Source organism: Lycium barbarum, chromosome 11, assembly GCF_019175385.1.
Source record: "Lycium barbarum isolate Lr01 chromosome 11, ASM1917538v2, whole genome shotgun sequence".
Lineage (NCBI taxonomy): Eukaryota > Viridiplantae > Streptophyta > Magnoliopsida > Solanales > Solanaceae > Lycium > Lycium barbarum.
Genome location: NC_083347.1, coordinates 103,243,451 through 103,266,251, shown reverse-complemented (window position 1 = coordinate 103,266,251; position 22,801 = coordinate 103,243,451). Strand labels below are relative to the sequence as shown.

Here is a 22,801-nt window from a genome sequence, read left to right as displayed (position 1 = left end):
AGGGTGTTCAAATTGCCCTTCCTCCCTCCACCTTGCTCCTCTCACAAAAGATTTTCCACCCCGTCTCATAAAGTAATAGATGTATGACATTTGCTTGTACATTGCATTTTAACACTTAGTCATGATTGGATAACATGCATCCTCACTTTTATAAATCACTCAACATAATACAATTAGACAGTTTAAACAACCGTTAACTATTTACCGTAGATAAAGTCAGATCAATTTTGGACAAGGAAAAAGACTGTCACGTGATAAAGTAAATCACGGGTATGGGTGGAAGATATTTAAAAATCAAGAGGACGACAAATTAAAATCACATCTGAAGAAGTCTGTGGTGGTAGCTATGCCATTAACTGTGCTCTCTTTCAATAGCACTTTGTTATATATAATGGGGAGGTTAACTTTCTTAGGTGCACTAACACTGTTAGTGACCCTTCAAGTTTTGCAATCTGGAAGAAGTGTTTGTGGTGGTAGCAATGGAAAGAAATTGGTGACAGTGTTGAGCATTGATGGAGGTGGAATTAGAGGCATTATTCCTGGAACCCTTCTTGCCTTTCTTGAATCCAAGCTCCAGGTACTTTATGACTTTTTTTTTGCTGCGCTAAGTACTTCCTCCGCCCAATTTATGTCATGATTTTTGACTGGATATAGAATTTAAACAACAAAATTAGGTAAACTTTTAAAACTCGCGTCCTAAAATATGTCATTAATATTTGTGTGACTATAAAATCATGTCATTAGGGATATAACATGAAGTTTCACTACTAGAAATAGAAGTTTTTCCCACCGAATGTCAATGGGAAATTTGTGCTACCAAATATGATTTTTCCACCGAACCAGCTCACGGGAAAACACATGGTGAGAAACAGATTCTCATTTAAACGGTGGGAAACTTCCTAATTTTTCATATGAAACGGTGGGAGTCAACACTGAACATTTTTCAGTGGGAAATTCAATGAAAAATAGAGATGTCTTAGTAGCGTTTTAGTTAATTATTTTTAAATAAAAGTTAGTCTTTTCTTTTTGGGACAAATTGGGCAAAGGAAGTACTTCTTTTCTCCTCAATTTTTGGCAAATTGTTTATAGTCTAAGGGTAAAACTTTACTGGCGCCGTGTTTACACCATATCATAGTTAAGTGTTTAGGTTCATATCACTTATAAGGCAATTAAATGTAAATTTTTATAATAAACATTAATTGATATTCTGAAAAAATGATAACTAGCTTGCTATAATAAGTTGTGGATTTTATTCACTGCAACTTAGGGCCTGTTTGGAAAGCCACCCAGGTAATTGGAATTGGGTGTAATTACACAGTTTGGCCTGTTTGTTTGACCAGGTAATTACACAGTTAGGTGGGAATTGAGTGTAATTGACAGGGTGTAATTACACTCTCCAATTCTCAGGGGGGGGGGGGGGGGGGGCTGAGAATTGGGTGTAATTACACCCTGTAATTACAGGGTTACTTTTTAGTCTGTTTATTTTTTACTTTAATTCATTTTTATTTTTAATTTATTTTATTTCTATTATTTTAATTTTTTTGATTTTAAATATTTTTTTATTTCTATTATTTTAATTTCTTTTTTATTTTTACTTTTTTAGTATTTTTATTTTTTAAAATGTATTTTTCTTTTTATATTATTTATTTTTCATTTTCTATCTTTTCATTCCCAACCTTTACTTCTTGTGATTCCATGTAGTTGCTCGTATTTTTTTTATTTTTTTATTTTATTCATTTAGCATAACCGTGTTATTGTTTTAATATTTGAAACTACACCTCTTAATATTGGAAAGAATGAGTTATTAACAAACTTGACATATAACATGTGACGTTATTAAAGTATAATTTCATTGTGAATGGGGTTATAGACTTATATTTTTCCTTTCTTTTGAATTATTTACTTAAGTTACGTTGGAACTTACTTATGTAATGTTGGAATTTGACATAAGAGTATTATGTTGAACTTTTTCTTTTGGATTTTGAATTTAGGTTATATTTTCAATTTTAAGTTATTTGCTTTCACATTGCATGTTGTTTATTTTTCACTTACATTTGATGGATTTTTTGTGTCAAACATCTGAATAATATTATGGCATTATATTTATTAATATTATTTTTTTGTCAAACATCCAATCTATGACGGTCTCACAAAAAAAGTCTTCTTTTAAGTTTTATAATTAATTAAAATTAAATATTAATTTGAAAAATATATATCAATTATTTTTGTTACAATATTAGTTACAAATATATGATTATTAATTAATATATTTTTAAGAAACAATGTGTTATTTAATAACTAATTTAATATCATTTATAAAGGCAATATTTTTTAAATATTAATTTTAAATTTTTTATAATTAAATTTTATTTTTAAATTAAACTGACTGTGTAATTACATTTGTGCAACCAAACAGTACACTTGTAATTACACTGTAATTACGTTATGACAAACAAACAGGTCGTTGTAATTACACTACTGTGTAATTACTAGGCTGTGTAATTACTACCCTAGTAATTACACCAATTCCAATTACCAGGTGGCTTTCCAAACAGGCCCTTAGTGAACATTTACACCAACCAGTGTACAATAACCTATGGTTGGAGATAGCATATTTTATTTTTTGATTACTTACTTTGTCACTATTAATGACGATCACCCGTAATTATTTTTTTAAGTAAAAATTGATAATGAAAAAACTATTTTTTGGTATAAGTGCATAAAAGCTAAACTGTAAATTCTTTTACATTATCATTGTATATAACTGAATTCATAGTCTAATGATCCTCAACATACTTGGATATGTTAGAAGCTTGATGGACCAAATGCAAGAATTGCAGATTATTTTGATGTAATTGCGGGAACAAGCACAGGTGGATTAATAACCAGTATGCTCGCAGCTCCAAACAGGGATAATCGCCCTTTATATGCAGCAAAAGATATTTCCAGCTTCTACATGGAGCACTGCCCTCACATCTTTCCTCAAAGACGGTAAACTACTATACTTATCCATGTTAAGGTAGTTGATAATCCCTTTTTTTAAAATCTCTTTGTTATGAATCAGAGGTGGATCTAGTCCAGTTTAGCGAGTTCAACTCAACAACATATTTTCGACTCCAATACTTAAACATATGCAAGAGAATTTATTAATAACATAAATATTAAGTATACCGTATCCATTTTGATATAGTTAATTCTAAAATCTGAGTTCGCCTATGCTTTGTGGGGTCTATTCATTTGATAGCTCTGGTAATAGGCATGCGTCTATGAAAATCTGTTGGCTGTAATAAAACAAATTTGCGGCTATCAAATTTTGCGTTGTTTTAGCTTTTCTTTTATGATTTTGGAAGCCAAGTTTGTTGAGGAAGTTTTCCTCAGTCGTAAACACACTAAAAATAGTGGGAAGCAAATTCAGCAGAGAGAGTAATCAACAAAACAAGATAATGTAAGAATATAATCTATGAGAAAAAATAGAAAGTGAGAGTACACACTGAGGTGCGTGAAATAAAACAGGGTCAAACCCATCGACAAACACCTGTGGTCGTCCACTTCTTTCACTTCAGCACCTAAAGTGGCCCTTGTTCCATTTAGACACTTCAGGTGGGTCATTCCTATTCCACTTAGACACTTTTTGCACCGTTATCGGAGCAAAACTAACACCAATCGTCTCTTACGTGGATTAAGTGACCAATTAAATTGTGCCAGCTCATTTAAATTGTGCCAACTCAATTAAATTGTGCCAACTCATTTTAATTGTAAATTCACTAATTTGCAAATTCGTGGAGTTTTGACCATTAAAAATTGGGGCTTTTGGGCTGGTTGGATGTGCAATGAGGTGGCGGCCCCTTTGGTGTTGGTTTTGCTCCGATAACGATGCAAAAAGTGTCTAAATGGAATAGGAATGACCCACCTGAAGTATTTAAATGAAACAAGGGTCACTTTAGGTGCTCAAGTGAAAGAAGTAGACGACCACAGGTGTCTGTCGATGGGTTTGGCCATAAAACATGGTTATTTCTTTTAAGTTTGCAGTAGTCTTTTGAGATTACCAAGTGTTAAATTTCTTATTATAGTGGTATTATATTGCTCAACTCGAATATTCTATTTTCCACACTAAAAGGAGTTGGTACCTTGTTACTCTCTTGTTCATGTTATTTTCCGTGGATATTATTACTGTGATTATCATTTCTCAACAACGTGGTATCAGAGTTATAATAAATAATGATCCACTGTCTTTTTAGTACCCCCGACTCACAATAAAAATGAGAAATGGGGGTCTGAGTATGAAAGTCATTCTTGACTCTCAAGATTGTGGAAAATTGTAGACAAAGAGTATACAAAACCCGATAACGAGAAAAATCTTCCCCAAAATGAAAAATATGTCTTGGCAAAGACAAGGAAGAAGGATCAACAAGCTCATTCTCATCCACCAATGCTTGGATGAAGCCATATTTGACAAGGTGGCAGATGCAACCACCTCAAAAAAAGTTTGGGAGATTTTACAAAATTCTTTCCAAAGAGTTCATAAAGTGAAGAAGATAAAACTTCAAATTCTAAGGACCGATTTTGAAGTTTTAAAAATTAAAGAACCGAAAATTCATTTTAAAGTATTGTTCAAAAGTGATGGCTGTTGTGAATAAATTAAGAAGGTACAGAGAGATGTATGCGTGGAACAAAAGATGCTTCAATCTTTAATACTTAAATTTGATTATGTGGTGTTTTCTATTGAAGAGTCTAAAGATTTAGACTATATGACTGTGGATCAATTGGAGCATTCTTAACAAGCCCAAGAAAAAACAATCAAGAGGAGACAAGAAGATCCACTAGAGCAACTTCTTGAAATCAAGGCATCCTTCAAAGGTTATTGAAGTGACAAGAGATATAGAGGGACCAAAAGAGGAAGAGGCCATGACGGTTGTGAAAGAGGAAGAAGTTATGTTAACTACTTCAACAATGAAGATCAAAGCTACCAAACATTCAGAGGTCGTTGACAAAGAGGAGAAGGAGGACGTGGTTACTTTCAAGAAATGAATGAAAGAAGGTATGCTCTAAATTTGAGTGTTATAATTACCATAAATTTGGTAATTACTCTTGGGAATGTCGTCACAAGGTTGAAGAAAACGCTAACCTTACTAACGATGAGAAAGAAGAAGATGAGTCAATACTGTTGCTAGCACTCAAGGAAAAAGACACGAATGATTTTTTTTCTCGTGGTATTTGGACAATGGATTAAGTAATTATATGTGTGGATGCAAAGACAGATTTGTGGAGATTAATATAATGGCGAGAGGTTATGTGTCTTTGGGAGAGAGATTCAAAATGGAGGGATCTGTTGTTATTAAATCTGTATTGCAAAAAATACTTTGAACCAGTAAGTTAGACTAATTCCTGAAACAGAAAACAGAATATGTCCAGTTTCTGCAAAACTGTAGAAAACGAAATTAACAGAAACTGAAAAATAATATGAACAGTATATGGAAAACCAAATCGAGCCCACTGAATTCACAGTGTGTCCTTAAGGAAATTATCCCCCCCAATGTACCTGTGGTATTGGAATCTTTCCTCCCAGGATAGAACGATTTACTCACCAAAATTGCGGTACAACAAATTCAGGTGACTACGAACCACTCGAAGGTAGTATATCACACGAGAGTTTTTAAGAAGTGCAGAGAAAGAAGAAGATGAATATCAGAAAATTTCGTAAGTAAAAATTCTGAGGATCAACAGAAATATATAGCCTGTTTGGGAAAAGGTTTGCAACCTTTCAGAAAAATTCCGTTGAAAAACGGAGGGAAATGTTTTAAATTAATCCGGGAAAGAAAGAAAACGGGTCGGGTCGCGGGTCAGGACTCTTTAATTAATTAAATAATTAAAATTAAAGGAAATTTGGTCCAAAAAGATTATCAATCAATCAGATCATTTGACCAAATCCGAAGTCGAGCCGAGCGACGACGACGGCGCGAGGGGGGACCCTCTTCTTGACCCTTTAGCAACACGAAGGAGTGCTTATACTTTTAAGTAGAAGAACTTTTCTTTCCACCACCTATGAGGGACAAATGCTTATTTCATAAAGCAAGAGGGAACAACTCATTTTTCCCTCCACTTCTTTTCCCTCCATTTTCCATTCAACCTATCTATTAAACCCAAAAATCCCCCACATGAATGGGGAATGGCTATAAGATAAAGGAGTGCACGGACAAGTGTGTGATAAACAAGCGAAGATTAATTGCATCTGGATAAGTAGGTTTCCCTTTAAACTTTCTGTAGTGAACTTATATCGGATATACTTGATCAATCGTTAGATGTGATATCTTTGAACCGTCGAACTTTGTTGTATAACTAGATAACATAAGTCACACAATTAACCCTCAACCATCTATGGTTCTCACGGTTGTGTTCGTTTCAGCCATGAACACCGCCTGGTTTCGTGAATGCATAGAGAATGGGCCTTTACCATCATTCCCCTTGAAGCGGCTTATACTTCACACTCACATAAGTGATTTCTAAACGTGTAGTCCTATAGACACACTATTCGGTCATGTTCTGCCAGACTTAGACAATCATTAAAAAACTTTAATGCTTTATTAACAGATTAAAAATCCTTAAGGTTTTATTCTTGTTTCTGAACATTGTCTTCATCACGAGAATGGGTTGAGTTATTTGACAATGTTGAACCGTCATTCATAACTTTGTTTGATCTCTTTGAACCTAGCTCCTGGGATCTCCAGTCTGCTAGGTAGAGTTACCGCCATGATGACTTGTCTAGGCCTTAACCCCATTCCCCTCGATAATCTTTCAACAGCCTCTCTAGATAGGCCTTTTGTTAGCGGATCCGATACATTATCTCTTGACTTTAGATAGTCAATAGTGATAGCACCACTAGAGAGTAATTGTCTAACGGTATTGTGTCGCCGTCGAATGTGATGCGATTTTTCGTTATACATAATGCTCCCTGCCCTACCTATTGCTGCTTGGCTATCACAATGTATACATATAGGTGCCAAAGGTTTGGGCCAAAATGGAATATCTTCCAAGAAATTTCGGAGCCATTCAGCTTCTTCACCAGCCTTGTCTAAAGCTATAAATTCAGATTCCATTGTAGAGCGGGCCATGCATGTTTGTTTTGATGATTTCTAAGACACTGCTCCTCCACCAATGGTGAAAACATATCCACTCGTGGATTTAAACTTCAGATGATCCGGTGATCCGGTTTGCATCACTATATCCCTCAATTACTGCGGGATATTTATTATAATGCAAAGCATAGTTTTGGGTGTGTTTCAAATACCCCAATACTCGTTTCATTGCCATCCAATGAGTTTGATTGGGATTACTCGTGAATCGACTCAGCTTGCTAATAGCACATGCTATGTCTGGTCGTGTACAATTCATAATATACATCAAACTTCCCAAGACTCGTGCATAGTCCAATTGTGAGTCACTTTCACCTTCATTCTTTTGAAGTGCAAAACTTACATCAATGGGAGTCTTTGCGACATTAAAATTTAAATAATTGAACTTGTCAAGTACCTTTTCAATATAATGTGACTGAGATAATGCTAGACCTTGTGGAGTTTTATGGATCCTAATTCCTAAGATCAAATCAGCAACTCCTAAGTCTTTCATGTCAAATTTGCTAGCAAGCATACGCTTCGTAGCATTTACATCGGCAATATCTCTGCTCATTATCAACATGTCATCAACATATAAACAAACAATGACTTCATGATTTGGAGTATTTTTAATGTAAACACATTTGTCACACTCATTAATCTTGAATCCATTTGCCAACATTGTTTGGTCAAATTTCGCATGCCATTATTTGGGTGCTTGTTTAAGTCCATAAAGTGACTTAACAAGTTTGCACACTTTCCTTTCTTTACCAGGAACCACAAAACCCTCAGGTTGTTCCATGTAAATTTCTTCCTCCAATTCTCCATTTAAGAAAGCTGTCTTGACATCCATTTGATGGATTTCAAGACCATATACGACTGCCAGTGCCACTAACACCCGAATATATGTTATCCTTGTTACCGGTGAATATGTGTCAAAGTAATCAAGGCCTTCTTTTTGTCTATAACCTTTGACCACAAGTCTTGCCTTATATTTGTCAATAGTGCCATCAGCTTTCATTTTCCTTTTAAAGATCCATTTTGATCCTAAAGGTTTATTTCCAGGAGGAAGATCAACCAATTCCCATGTATGGTTGTTTAAAATTGATTCAATCTCACAATTGACTGCCTTTTTTCAAAATGTTGAATCAGAAGAAGACATTGCTGCTTTAAATGTTTGAGGCTCATTTTCAAGCAAAAATGTCACAAAATCTGGTCCAAAGGAAGTAGATGTCCTTTGACGTTTGCTACGCCTTGGATCATCTTCACTTGGTTTACTTTCCTTTGGTTCTTCCCGCGGCCGTTTAGATCTTTCACTTGACGACTCACATTCAGTTTTATACGGATAAATGTTTTCAAAGAATTCAACATTGTCTGATTCAATTACCGTATTAACATGAATTTCGGGATTGTCCGATTTGTGAACCAAAAACCGACAAGCTTTGTTATTTGTAGCATAGCCAATAAAAACACAATCCACAATTTTTGGTCCGATTTTTACCCTTTTGGGCAAAGGAACTTGGACCTTTGCTAAACACCCCCACACTTTGAAATATTTCAAGTTGGGTTTTCTTCTTTTCCATAGTTCATATGGAATAGATTGTGAATAGATTGTGTTTTGATATGGGGCACCCTGTTGAGTATTCGATTAGTTGTAAGGATAGCTTCCCCCCACAAGCTCAGCGGTAAACCGAAACTTATTAATAAAGCATTCATCATTTCCTTTAATGTTCGATTTTTCCTTTCTGCAATTCCATTTGATTGTGGTATGTAGGGGGCAGTAGTTTGATGAATAATTCCATATTTTAAACATATCTCTGCAAAAGGAGATTCGTACTCTCCACCCCTATCACTTCTAATCATTTTTATCTTTTTATTCAATTGATTTTCCACTTCGTTCTTGTATTGCTTAAATGCATCAATTGCTTCATCCTTACTATTAAGCAAATACACATAACAATATCGAGTACAATCGTCAATAAAAGTTATAAAATACTTTTTCCCACCGCGAGATGGTATTGACTTCATATCACATATATCTGTGTGGATTAAGTCTAAAGGATTTGAACTCCTATCAATAGACTTATATGGATGTTTAACAAATTTAGATTCAACACAGATTTCACATTTTGATTTATTACACTTGAATTTAGGCAAGACTTCTAAATTAATCAATTTTCGCAAGAGTTTGTAGTTGACATATCCTAAATGAACATGCCATAAATCATTTGACTCCAATAAGTAAGACGAAGCTGAATTCTTATTAATACTGTCAACAACCATTACATTGAGTTTGAAAAGGCCTTCGGTGAGGTAGCCCTTTCCTATGAACATATCATTCTTACTTATTACTATTTTCTCACTAGCCAGCACGCATTTAAACCCGTTTTTGACGAGTAGTCCGACTGAAACTAAATTCTTCCTAATTGTTGGAACGTGCAGAACGTTGTTGAGAGTTAGCACCTTGCCGGAAGTCATCTTCAGAAGTATCTTCCCATATCCTTCAACCTTGGCTGTTGCAGTATTTCCCATAAACAGTTCCTCTTCGGGTCCAGCGGGAGCATAGGTTGCAAATGGTTCTTTTACAGCTCAAACATGTCGAGTGGCACCAGAATCAAGCCACCACTCCTTTAGGTTTCCAACCAAATTGCACTCCGATAGCATTGCACACAGATCATCCATGTCATCATTCTTCTCCACCATATTGGTTTGTCCCTTTCCCTTGTCCTTTTTAGGGAGACGACAATCTGGGTTTTGTGGCCAGCTTTCCCACAATTATAGCAATTGCCCTTGAATTTTTTCTTGTTCTGCTCCTTACTCTTTCCAAAAGGTTTCTTCCTTTTCTTATTCTTTGGTGCAACTCCTTCAACGATGTTCGCTCCCACAATCGTTGAATTTCCACGCGACTTCTTTTCAGTAAATTTATTATTTTCCTCAATCTTCAAGCGAATCACAAGATCTTCTAGCGACAGTGTCACACCCCGACTTTACTAGGGTGTGATGGGCACCCGACCCCATATTCAGAGCCGAGCGAACCCGCTGACTCACCTTACATAGATAATCCTTTGAACCTCTAAATCAGGTATATATAATAAAGCTTACTGAAGTATTTTCCCTTTTTTTTTTGCTACTCTTAAATCAAATAAAATCTGTAGCTGTGTAAAACTTATATCATAATACAAACTGACACATCGGCTGATGGAGCCGCTGACAGACTGACTCCCGATACCCACGACTCTGTCTGCAAAGTCTCTAACATCGACTCAGAAATTCTAGCACACAAGATCTGACTCGGCAACACTCCCAGGACCAAGTGGGATCTACCAACTTCACTGGAACCCCTTCTATACTAGCTTCTGCTCGTCTGGGTGTACCTGCGCGGCATGAAACGCAGCCCCCGAAGAAGAGGGGTCAGTACGAGCAATATACTGAGTATGTAAGGCATAAATAGAAACATAGTAAGAGATGAATATTAACTGTATGGAAGCATAGAACATATCATAAGGTAAAGGAATAACCTGTACATGTGAATATCATAAGATAAGGGAATAACCTGTACATGTGAGTGCCTCTGAGGGCGGATGCCATGCATGCTTATCTTTCCTTTGAAAGACATTTCTTGTTCATATATGTATGAAAATAGAACATGTCATGTTGCCGAGGCGTCGGCAGCCGATCCATTTAACCATAATTATTTATATATATCCCGCGTCCGGGCACCCCGCGTCCGGGATGATATCATGTCAAATACGGATACATGTACCGTGTGTATATCCCAGCGTCTATAGCGCTCTGCCCTTTTTCCCATCTTCCCCATATACATATATATACATATATCATATCATAACATGCAGGAGAGCCCAAAGAAAAACTACAACTCTATCGGAGTGACGTAAGGTCGGTAACCTCCGATTATATTATGGAATCATCATGGTCGTCACGTCTCACCTTGAAGGAACAATTATATAAGATGAGACTAATGGCAAATAACATAGGATAAGATCATAAATTTCATAAGACGTTGAATCATATGCTTTAAAGTTTTTGAAAGAAAATAGAATTGTTATCAAGGAGTAAAGTTGAGAATCAAGAAATAACTCAATATTCCCATATTCGTATCGAACCCATAACTTAGGATTTTCCAACATGGAACCATTCTTAACATACTCATCATAGACGTTTTCTCATATCTGGCATTATCATTGTCATTATAAGAATCATATTCGTCGTTCTAGTCATAAAAGTTTTCAACTTCTTAAAACTTGGTTTTTGGAAAAATATGGGTATTTTGGAAAACAGTTTGTAAACTATTAGGGAAATACTTATACCTTAGTGTCATAGGCTTCTAACTTTTGAAGATAAGGAAACAATGGAAACATTCGTAAACTTGCGACATAGAGATCATGCCAAAGAAGGAAGGGGTCGAGCCTTAACATACTTGTGTCGCGCCTTACTAGCTACGCCTATTCGTCCAACTTGTTTGTCTACATTCAAGAAGATTGACATAATCATTAGACTCAGCATCATACACTTGTCTTAATCCTTTAAATGAATTCATTTATAATCTGCCGAAATTTCGGCAGTATCTCCCCTGTAAATACACCATCCCCGAGATTCTAGCTCGGCTAATTTTAATCAACAACAATCCGGGAATTCAACCCGGCCAAACCAACAACAATACCAACAATTATTCCAACAATATCAACATCACAACACTATTATTCATACCAATATATTTCATAAACATCCCACACGATGTTTTTCAACATGCAACAACAATATGCACTTCCTTTCATCCCAATCAAGGAATATAATCTCACCAACACACCAACAATGTTAGATACCATTTTTATACGCATAAATCAGTTCATCCACACTACCACAACATGTTCAAAACAGTCCATAAACGCAACAACTACAACACGACACTTTATGACCCTTCCTCCATAACTATTTTCATTTTTAAAGCTTGCTAGACCTTCAAATAAATTCAAAATAAGAGCTGGAATAAATAACATACCTTAAACTTGAAGAAACTCAGCCACATCAACCTTTTTCCAACACCAAGCGTAAGCAAAAGCAAGAATAATCACCTTTCACGGACTAGTTTGGCGTAATCTTGCCAAATTCTTGATTTATTGGACTATAATATTTGGCAGAGGTGTAGAGAATTTTCTAGGAACTTTTAGAAGGTTAATTTGCTGAAAAGAACAGATTTATGGGGTATTTATAGGCCCCCTAGGTCGGTTTCACCGACCTCCCCTTGTAGGGCCCGCGGAGCTTCTCTTTGTTTTTTTTTGGCAGCTTAAGGTCCGGTTACTAAAATGGCCATAACTTTTGATCCCGATATGGTGTGAGGGCCCACGACCTATGGTTGGAAAGCTCTTTCAATTATCTACAACTTTTATTTCTTGGTGTTTTTCCAAATTCCAAACATATAATGCCGTTTTCGCCCCTCCAAGGCAGGTCATCCGAAAACGTTTTCTTAAATCGTCCTTTTGGAGGGCTTACACTCATTTTGGCTTATGGGTCCTTCTTAGGACTTGCTCAACCTCGCATGTACTACCCATATATCTCTTCATATGTATTTTATAAAGTCCCGATGTGTGGGCCCCACCTTAACTTATGGTTACGAGTGCTATCATCAAGTAACTTGTTAACCGATTTACCCCGTACGATCTCCAAATGTCATATATATACATTCTTATACTCAGATAATATAATCTTTATTCCTAATCCTTGTGTAACTTTGCTCTCCCTTGAGCTCATACTAAGTCGTCGACAGTCTTGGTAACACAAAAATTTTCGGGGTGTAACAGACAGTTCCTTACGCTTGTGTTTCAGATAGTTCTTGAAGTCTCTCAATGAAGGAGGCAACTTCTTAATCACAGCAGTTACTTGAAATGCCTCGTTGATCACCATACCTTCAGCAATAAGGTAATGGATAAGGACTTGGAGTTCTTGAACTTGGGTTCCAACAGTTTTACTGTCTGTCATCTTGTAGTCAAGCAACTTGGCAACCACAAATTTTTTCAAGCATGCATCTTCAGTTTTATACTTCTTTTCGAGTGCAAGCCATAATTCTTTTGAAGTTTTGGCAGAACTGTAGACATTATACAGATCATCATCTAGTGCACTAAGGATGTATCCTTTGCACAAAAAATCTGCATGCTTCCAAGCCTCAGTAATCATAAAGCGCTGGTTTTCAATCAAATAATTAAAATTAAAGGAAATTTGGTCCAAAAAGATTATCAATCAATCAGATCATTTGACCGAAGTCGAAGCCAAAGCCGAGCGACGATGACGGAGCGAGGAGAGACCCTCTTCTTGACCCTTTAGCAACACGAAGGAGTGCTTCTACTTTTAAGTAGGAGAACTTTTCTTTTCACCACCTATGAGTAGGGGTGTACATGGACCGGGTTGGTTCGGATTTTTTAAACACCAAACCAAACCAATTGCGTCGGGTTTTTAAATTTATACACCAAACCAAACCAATAAAATTCGGGTTTTTCAACCTCGGGTTTTCTCGGGTTATTCGGTTTTCTCGGGTTTTTCGGGTTTTTTTTCGGAATAGTCTTGATACAAAACATATAACTTTTACTTCAAATATTTCTTTAGTCCTAGTAAGGTACAACTATATAATTAAGGTGTTTCTTAAGAAAATAACACAAAATGTGAGAAGAGTGATGACATTGTATTAAAATATTTAACAAAAGCTAATAAAATCGGTTAACATAAATATTGCTAATTAACAAGCCATAAAGAAAATGACCATAATCTAAAAATATTAAGTCATGCTAAAATAAGTACGACAAATAAGTATCAATTACATGACAGAGAAAAAAAAACTTAAGTTATGTATTTTCACTCTCTAAATCAATTATGCAAAACTAAAGAATAGATATCCAACATCATTGTCATTCCTAATGGTAAATTGAATTTCTTTTGTTAGCATTAGTGTTGAGTTGGTTTGGTTTTGGATTTTATTTGAGTTACTAACATCCATAGGATATAAAACTTATTGACGTTTAAAATTCTAAGTTCAAGCTTGAATAATATGATAATAGATAAAAAACTACGAAAAATTTTAAGAAATATTTATAAATTACATTCCAAATAAATATTTTTATGTATAAAATATTTTAAAAATTGAATACATGTAATGTCGGGTTGGTTTGGTTCGGTTTGACTTTTTTTAGTTAAAACCAAACCAAACCAATTATGGTCGGGTTTTTTTTTTCAACACCAAACCAAGTCAAACCAAATCACTAGTCGGGTTTTTTTTTCGGTTTGACTCGGTTTATCGGTTTGGTGCGGTTTGTCGGTTTACTTTGTACACCCCTACCTATGAGGGACAAATGCTTATTTCATAAAGCAAGAGGGAACAACTCATTTTTCCCTCCACTTCTTTTCCCTCCATTTCCCATTCAACCTATCTATTAAACCCAACATCTATACGATTCTAATCTCCTCTAAAAATGGTGACCACAAGTTGATTAAATATGTTTATAATGTGCCAAAATTGAAAAATAATATTTTGAATTTGCTCTAACTTCTTGAAAAAAAGATACTATATTCATATGAAATATATGCATTTTTGGCTTAGAGATTCAACTAGCAATTTTATTGCTAGAGTGCATATGAAAAAGAATAGGTTGTATTTGTTTGAATATTAAGACCTTGATGCAAAGTGTTGAAGACTAATGTGAAAGATGAATCATGATATTCACACACGCAATTTGGGCACGTGAATTTTGAAGCACTCAAATTAATGGAAGAAGAGAATACGGTATAATGGATTCCTATAATTAACCATCTCAATCATTTCTCAGAAGCTTGTCTTCTTGAAAAACATGCAAGGAGGAGTTTTCAGAAGGAGATAGCGTCAAGAGTAACCAAGCCACTCCAGCTTGTTCATACCGATTCGTGTTAGCTAATCAATTCACATTCTTTTGGTAAAAGTAAATACTTCTTTCTCGTTAATGATGATTTCAGCAGAAAGACTTTGTTCTATTTTTTGAGGCAAAAATTGAAGCCTTTGTTGCATTTAAATTTTTTAAAGCACTTGTGGAAAAAGAAAGCATCTATAAAATAAAAGCTTTAAGGTCTGATAAAGGATGTGAATTCACTTCAAAAGAATTTAATGAATTTTGTCAGTCTCATGGAATCCACCTTCCTATAATAGTATCTTACTTACCACAACAAAATGGAGTTGCAAAGAAATAAGAATAGAACAATTCTTAATATGGCTAGATGTATGTTGAAAGTTAAGAGTATGCCCAAGGAATTTTTGGTCGAGGCTGTTTCTTATGCATTTTATTTGAGTAACAGGTCTCCAACAAGAAATGTGAGATCAAAGTCCTCAAGAAGCATGGAGTGGAAGAAAGTCAAGTGTCAAGTACTTAAGAATTTTGGAGAGCATAGTCTATGCTCACGTACCACAATAACGGAGAGCTAAATTTGATGATCGAAGTGTGAAGCATGTACTTATTAGCTATGTCACAAGTTCAAAAAGCTATAAATTATCAACCCAAGAAACAGTAAACTGGGTGTGAGTCAAGATGTTGAATTTGATAAATAAGCAGCATGCAATTCAGGGTCTTAGAAAGAAGGGACATATGTTTTTCTTCCATACTTTGGAGATGAAGAAGAACAAGAGACCATGCATGACACCTAAACAAGATGCAACCTCACATCCTTATTTAGAAAATTTGGCATCTCCTTCTACTCAAGAAAGTTCAAGTGAAAGGCCCCTGAGGATGAGGAATATTCAAGAGCTCTATGATGATACTAGAGAGATTACTACTTTTACTTTTTTGTATTGTCCCTTTGCTGATAGTGAATCAAAAAACTTAAATAAATATGTTACAGATAAAAGGTGTAGACGAGCTATGAAGCAAGAGATCAAGGCAATTGAAAATACAACACTTGGGAGCTAACAATTCTTCCTAAGGGTAATCATGCCATTAGAGTGAAGTGGATATACAAGAAAATAAGAATGCTAATGGAGAAGTAGAGAGATACGAGGAAATATTTGCGACTAAAGACTACAAGCAAAGGCATGACATTGACTATGAGGAAGTCTCTGTGCCTGTTGCCCGCATGGACACGATTCATTTTTTATATCTTTGGCGGCACAAATGAAATGGAAGATTCATCAACTAGATGTCAAGTCAGCATTCTTGAATGACTATCTTGGAGAGGAAGTCTATGTTGAGCAACCGTCAATCTTTGTGGTAAGTAATTATGATGATAAAGTGTTGAGGTTGAAGAAAGCTTTATATAGATTGAAGCAAGCTTCATGAGCATGGAGTAGTCGCATTGACAAGTGCTTTCAAGACAAAAGGTTTATTCATTGTCTATATGTTCTTTACATTAAAGTTCATTCTAATGGAGATAATTTGGTTGTCTTTCTTTGTGTTTATGATCTTAATTCTGTAGATGATAACCCAAGTTTATTTGAAGCTTTCAAGAAAACTATGTCTCGTGAGTTCTAGATGACGAACATAGGGCTCATGTTATATTGCTTGGGCCTAGAAGTGTAGCAAATGGAGGAAGGCATCTTGATGGAGAAAAAGTGGAGTTCACTCTTTTAAAAAGTCTTGTGGGAAGTTTGAGATATTTGACCTATGAAAGACCGGATATACTATTTGAAGCTGGAGTAGTAAATCGCTTCATAAAAGCTCCAACTTCTATTCACTTGAAGGTTGCTAGAAGAGTTCTTTAGTTACCTAAGAGAATTGACTTTAGGTTATTTTATTCTTCTTCTAATGATTTCAGCCTTGTGGGATTTTGCGATAGTGATTATGTGGCGGATATTGATGATAGAAAAAACACAACTGGCTTTTGTTTTTTCTTGGGTGATTGTGTAAACACACAAAAATTAGTGAGAAACAATATCGAGCATAGAGAGTGATCCACAGACACTGTAAGAAAATAATATGTGAAAAAATAGAAAGTGAGAGTAGCATATAGTGAGGTGTGTGAAATAAAAAACGGTTATTTCTTTTAAGTTTGTACTAGTCTTTGGATAGTACTAAGTGTTAAATTTCTCACCATAGATGTATTTCATTGCTCAACTCGAGTATTATATTTTTCACACTAAAAGCATTTGGTGCCTTGTTACTCTCTTGTTCTCATTATATGCCGTGAATATTATTCTTGTGAGTTATTATTTCCCAAAATTCTTTTGATGATCGACGTACTAAGGACAAGTTTTTTTTGAACATGTAAATATATATGTAATATGCAGGCGCAACAGCTTCGTGAATACGATCGCAAATTTCTTTGGGGGACCAAAGTATGATGGCAAGTACTTGAGATTATTAGTTGATTCAATATGAGGCAACCTTACTATAAAGCAGATGTTAACTCATACAGTCATTCCAACTTTTGATATCAAGCGCTTTCAACCCATTATCTTCACTACTGTTGATGTATAGTGCTATTTATCTAAAGGCACTTCTTTATAGTTCGTTTGGTTTGGTATGACAAGACTCATTTTTCATGAAAGCTGTTTCGCTTAGAAAAAAATATTTTTCATGGTTAGTGAGTGAATTTTTTTTTTTTAAATATAAAGTTGAATAAAGATATTAGCAAATTAAAGAGTGTTATTAAAGATCAATAATTATGTATAAGTACTACACTAATTGGAGTAAGTAATATTATGAAGTTAAAACTTAGGATAACTGTAAAGAAAAGACTTCCACTCATAAACGACAGAACTCAATTTCTACCGTTTGATCTGGTAATCAAACACTAGATATTGACTTCTTCACAAGAACTTTTTATGTTTCTACACATTGAACATGATGGTTATTGTTATTCAAATTTGTTTATAGGCCAGAGCGAATGTCTCAAAGGATGCTCTATTGTCCGACATTTGCCTCAGTACCTCTGCAGCCCCCACCTACTTCCCGGTACACTATTTCGAGACTAGGGATGCTGCAGGGAGACCGCACCCATTTGATCTTATTGATGGAGCTGTAGCTGCAAATAATCCAGTAAGTATCCATTTAGATAAAGGATTTAACTTATATACGGGTATTTTAACATGTTATAGGTAACTTTACTTGTTTTTCAGGTTACTAATTTTACTTTAAGTGAATGGTTATGATTATCTTTTAATTTAGGTGATAAATATAGTGTAAAGAATTATTTTATAATGTCAATTTGTAGAAATTAAACTCTTGGAAAAACGAATATAAGCACATGTTAAAAGTTTAACTTATATACACGAACAAAATAATGTTTTCTTTCGCTAATGGGTCATTCAAAAGATATTTATATTGCTTCGTAAAAAGTAGGATTTGATTTGTAATCATGAAGGTAAGACATATAACTTGCTATAATAGTAAATGTGACTTGATAGTGCAGATATATTACAAATGAATTGGTGCATTTAAGTTAAAACTCATATCAAAGGGTTTAAGTGATATTAGTGTAAATATTTTTTTTTTTAAGATATCAATGTGATCTATCATATATAGAAGGTTAGTTATACTATTTTACCATGTTCATGGAGATGTCAATATTTTTTAAGATATCAATGTAATTTTTTTTTTTTTTTAAGATACATGGGATGAACATGAGTGGATCTACCCATGTAAGCTACATGTTCACGTGAACTCAAATTATGTATATGTATTAAGAAGTTCACTAAATCTATAAATGTTTGAGTCAAATTCAATTATTGTCGTATTTTAACTTGAGATCATTGTAGGAACTCATAAATCTTAAATCCTAGAGCTCCCTCCGACCGATAACTAATGTTTATTATAGAAATTTAAATGTATTTATTTTATAAGTGATATGATTGTGTAAATATTCCTTACACTGTCGGTTGTCGGTGCATAAAACATAAACTCCATATCAATTACTTATGCTGAATCAATATCGACAGATTTCCATACTATACTACAAATTTATATAACTTTTTTGATAGACCCTGATGGCAATCACACACATTTCAAAAGAAATAATGATGACAAACTATCAGTATGAGGACATGGAAACAATGGACAGCAAGAAAATGTTGGTTCTATCATTAGGCACAGGTATTGGCAAGCACCACGAGAAGTATAACGCAGTGTCGGCTTCAAAGTGGAGCTCACTTGGTTGGATATACAACAATGGTGACACTCCAATAATAGATGTTTTTAGCGATGCAAGTGCTGATATGGTGGACATACATGTTTCAACAATGTTTCAAACCCTTCGCAATGAAAAGAATTACTTCAGGATTCAGGTGTAAGCACTATCTCATTGCAAGGTTCTATTTTATTTTGGTAACTGTATGTATATATTACCAGGGCAAAGTTTTGTACAAGTGAAGAGCAAAAATCCAAAAAACCTAACTGGTTAGGCTTCAGTAAAAAAAGAAACAACTAGCAATCATCTATCAACTAATGTAATTCCAGCCTATTACAACTGTTAGGAATGAGGATAGTAATCTAGTCCTCTCAGTATTCCTGCAGTTTTGACAAAGCAAGCACCTCTACTGTGAACTTCCTGGAAAATAGACCTGCCTAATTGCCTCATAGTACTCTTCTACCCTTGGAGCTGCCTTTGGTTCCTTTCAATCCTAAATGGTAAACATTGGCAAGCAGGATTAACTTATATATATTTGCTACTGCATTTTGGCCATTGGCATTAGTGACTTCCCAGTTCATCTCCTGTTGACAATCCATTGCTATTCTATGAATTCCCTGCCATCTGAGCAATGTTGTCCACAGTACACTAGAGAATGTGCATTCAAAAAGTAATGATCTATGGATTCATCCACATCCTCACACAAAGGGCACACCTTATTCTGTATTAATCCCCATTTGGCAAGCCTGTCTTTTGTATATATTCTTCTCAGAGCAACTAGTTGTAGGATGAATATGCTCTTTGGACAGCTACAATTGTTGCAAGTCATCCTCTTCACATTGACAAATACTTTCCTTAACTTGTTATAAACCTTCTTAATAGAGAATTGTTCCATGTTTAGAATCTCATCTTGTGAATAACCTGCATTTGCAAAAGTATCCCTGGCCTTAAAGATTTTCCCTACCACCCATGATGCCTGTTTGGGATGGAGATCCCATTTACTTTGCCCCTTGACATACTAAATATGGATCTATAGCCTGTCCTTTTTCCTGCACAGATTTCAGAAATGTTTGCATACTGCTGCTTTGTTTCGGGTAGCTATACACATCACATTAAAACCTCTCATGACTTTGGCAGGCAAACATTTTAAGAGAGCCTTCTTACATAGCTCATTCTCTCTAGTCCACAAGTACCTTCTACAGATACTTTCCACCTGCTTGATGATCTTCTTGGGTAAGATGAATATTTTACACCAGAATGTTTGCAGTGCAACTAAGATGCTTTTGATAAGCTGGAGCCTACCATCATATGACAGAAATTTAGCTGTCCAAGATGTGATTCTCCCCACCATCCTCTCTACTAGAGGCTGACACTGAATCAAAGAAATCCTCTTGTGCTTAAAGGTACCCTCAAGTACCTAACTGGTATTGACCCCTGCGGGATACCAAGTAATTCAAGTATCAGGTTCTGTTCCTCTACTGGAACTCCTCCAAAGAAAATTGAGCTGTTATAGGCTTCTTTAATGTTAGGCTAGAGGCATGAGAAAAGTGTTGAAAACAAGCAAATAGTAGGTTCACTGACACTAGAACTCCTCTACAGAACAAAAGCAGATCACTTATGCCCTTTCTCAACACATTTCTTTAGAAAAAGATTTCATTTTTCCCTATTTTCAGATGATAAATCTTTTTAATAACATGTATGGAATGTGAATCAAACCCATGTTTGAGTAGAAATTAAGATATCTGATGCAAATTCTTCCTTTCTTAATAAGGGTTTATTCAAGAAAGTCATAAAACAAAATTTTGGCGGCGGAAATTACAACTAAACTACTAGATAAGGCAAACTTGTCAAATAATTATTAGCACTATCAAATAGTTAATAGCACTACTACATCATCGGCACGTAGTTAAGTTCAACTTCCATATATTATGTTTGTTGATATATATTTCACCGTCCGATCTAACTAGGAGTAAGAATTGGTCGAAATATGAGTAAATGGGGGTAAATATCGGAAGCAACGACACATTTTCTATGGATTTGATGTTATTAATTTGACAATATAATCATATGTGGAGGTACTTTAATTGTAATTCTTGGAACCGGGTTGATGAATAGTTGTACTTTTTGGTTGTGAAATTTAGTTTTATTATCTACTTTGTTGTAGTCGACGCTTAGTTTGATGACGATTCATTAAATTAACCCTGTTATTTATATAATGGTCCCTGAACAGAAGCGGATCAAGGATTTGAAGTTTACGAATTCCTACTACGATCTCAAGTTAATATACAATGTATAATACTTGAGTTCACAGTAAAATATTTCTCGATATTTCGTAATGTTATTAATATATATACAAAATCTAGACAAAAGCTACTACCATGAGAACACACGCACTCCCTTCATGTTGACTTTCTATATATATTTTGGACAGGATGATAATTTGATTGGGGATGCTGCATCATTGGATATAGCAACCCCAAAAAACATGGAGACACTTGTGCAAATTGGTGAAAATCTATTGAAAAAGCCAGTGTCAAGGGTTAACCTGGAGACAGGCCAATATGAACCAGTTCATGGGGAGGGCACCAATGAAGAAGCTCTTATCCGTTTTGCTAACTTGCTTTCACTCGAAAAGAAACTAAGGAGTTGACTATATTAATTTACAGGGATGTATCATACCACCAACGGTGAGATTTATTTTAAGTTTTTTTGTTAGCTTCAATTATTATGTTCATGAATTGAAGGGTATTTATTGTAAAATCAGGATGAATCTCTCAAGAGATAAAATTTCTCGAGTTGTATAATCCCTGTTTATGTGCTAATATAAATGATTTATATACAAATAGTACAATAGAAGTAAATCATAATACAAGTTCATTATGGTTGTCTATGCACATTTTTTTGAATTTGAAATAGAACCCGGATTTAGTCTGACAAGAGCTCAATTTTCTGTCGAGTTCTCCCACCATAGACTACAATTCCCTTTATTGATTCTCCAAATCACATTGTTTCCATGCTTGGAAGTTGCCTGATGTCCAAGCTTCAATCACGGGATGGACTCTTATGCAATACTTAACTTGCATAACATCAACCCATAGAGACTTGTGTGGTCTGAAGTTTGAACCTCCATCATCTTTTGATGGCCAAAGTGTTGGAGATATCATCATCCTCCAATCTTCTAACAAACAGTACAATCTCTTGAAACAAGAGAGGGGGATTCAATCACTTCTTTCCTAGCAAAGAAATGAATAATGTCGAGAATATTAAGCAAGTAACCTAACAGCTTTGGTGAATACGTTTCAAAACCCAAAAATATTGGCGAGCAATACATAAAACTTATAACAAGAGTTTTTCACATGATCATCGAGAATAAAGAAGAAGAAATAAAATAGCCTCTCGATCATAGATAAGGAATAAAAAAGTGTCTCGATCATAAATAAGCAAATATTAAATTAGTGAATAGGAGAGATTAAACTAAAATAATTCCATCCCACAAGGTATTACCTTGAGGCCATAATTCAAATGGTCCTTTGTGTAGGTAATTTTAAGAACACAAAGATATGAGAAAACCAGAGAAGTATAGCAGTAGAAGAACTTAAATT

The 22,801-nt window shown here is 35.0% G+C and overlaps 1 pseudogene; it reads left to right on the top strand.

The window, feature by feature from the left end:
* Positions 1–318: 318 nt before the first annotated feature.
* LOC132617672 (patatin-like protein 3) lies at positions 319–22,042 on the top strand (annotated as a pseudogene).
* The last annotated feature ends 759 nt before the right edge of the window (positions 22,043–22,801 follow it).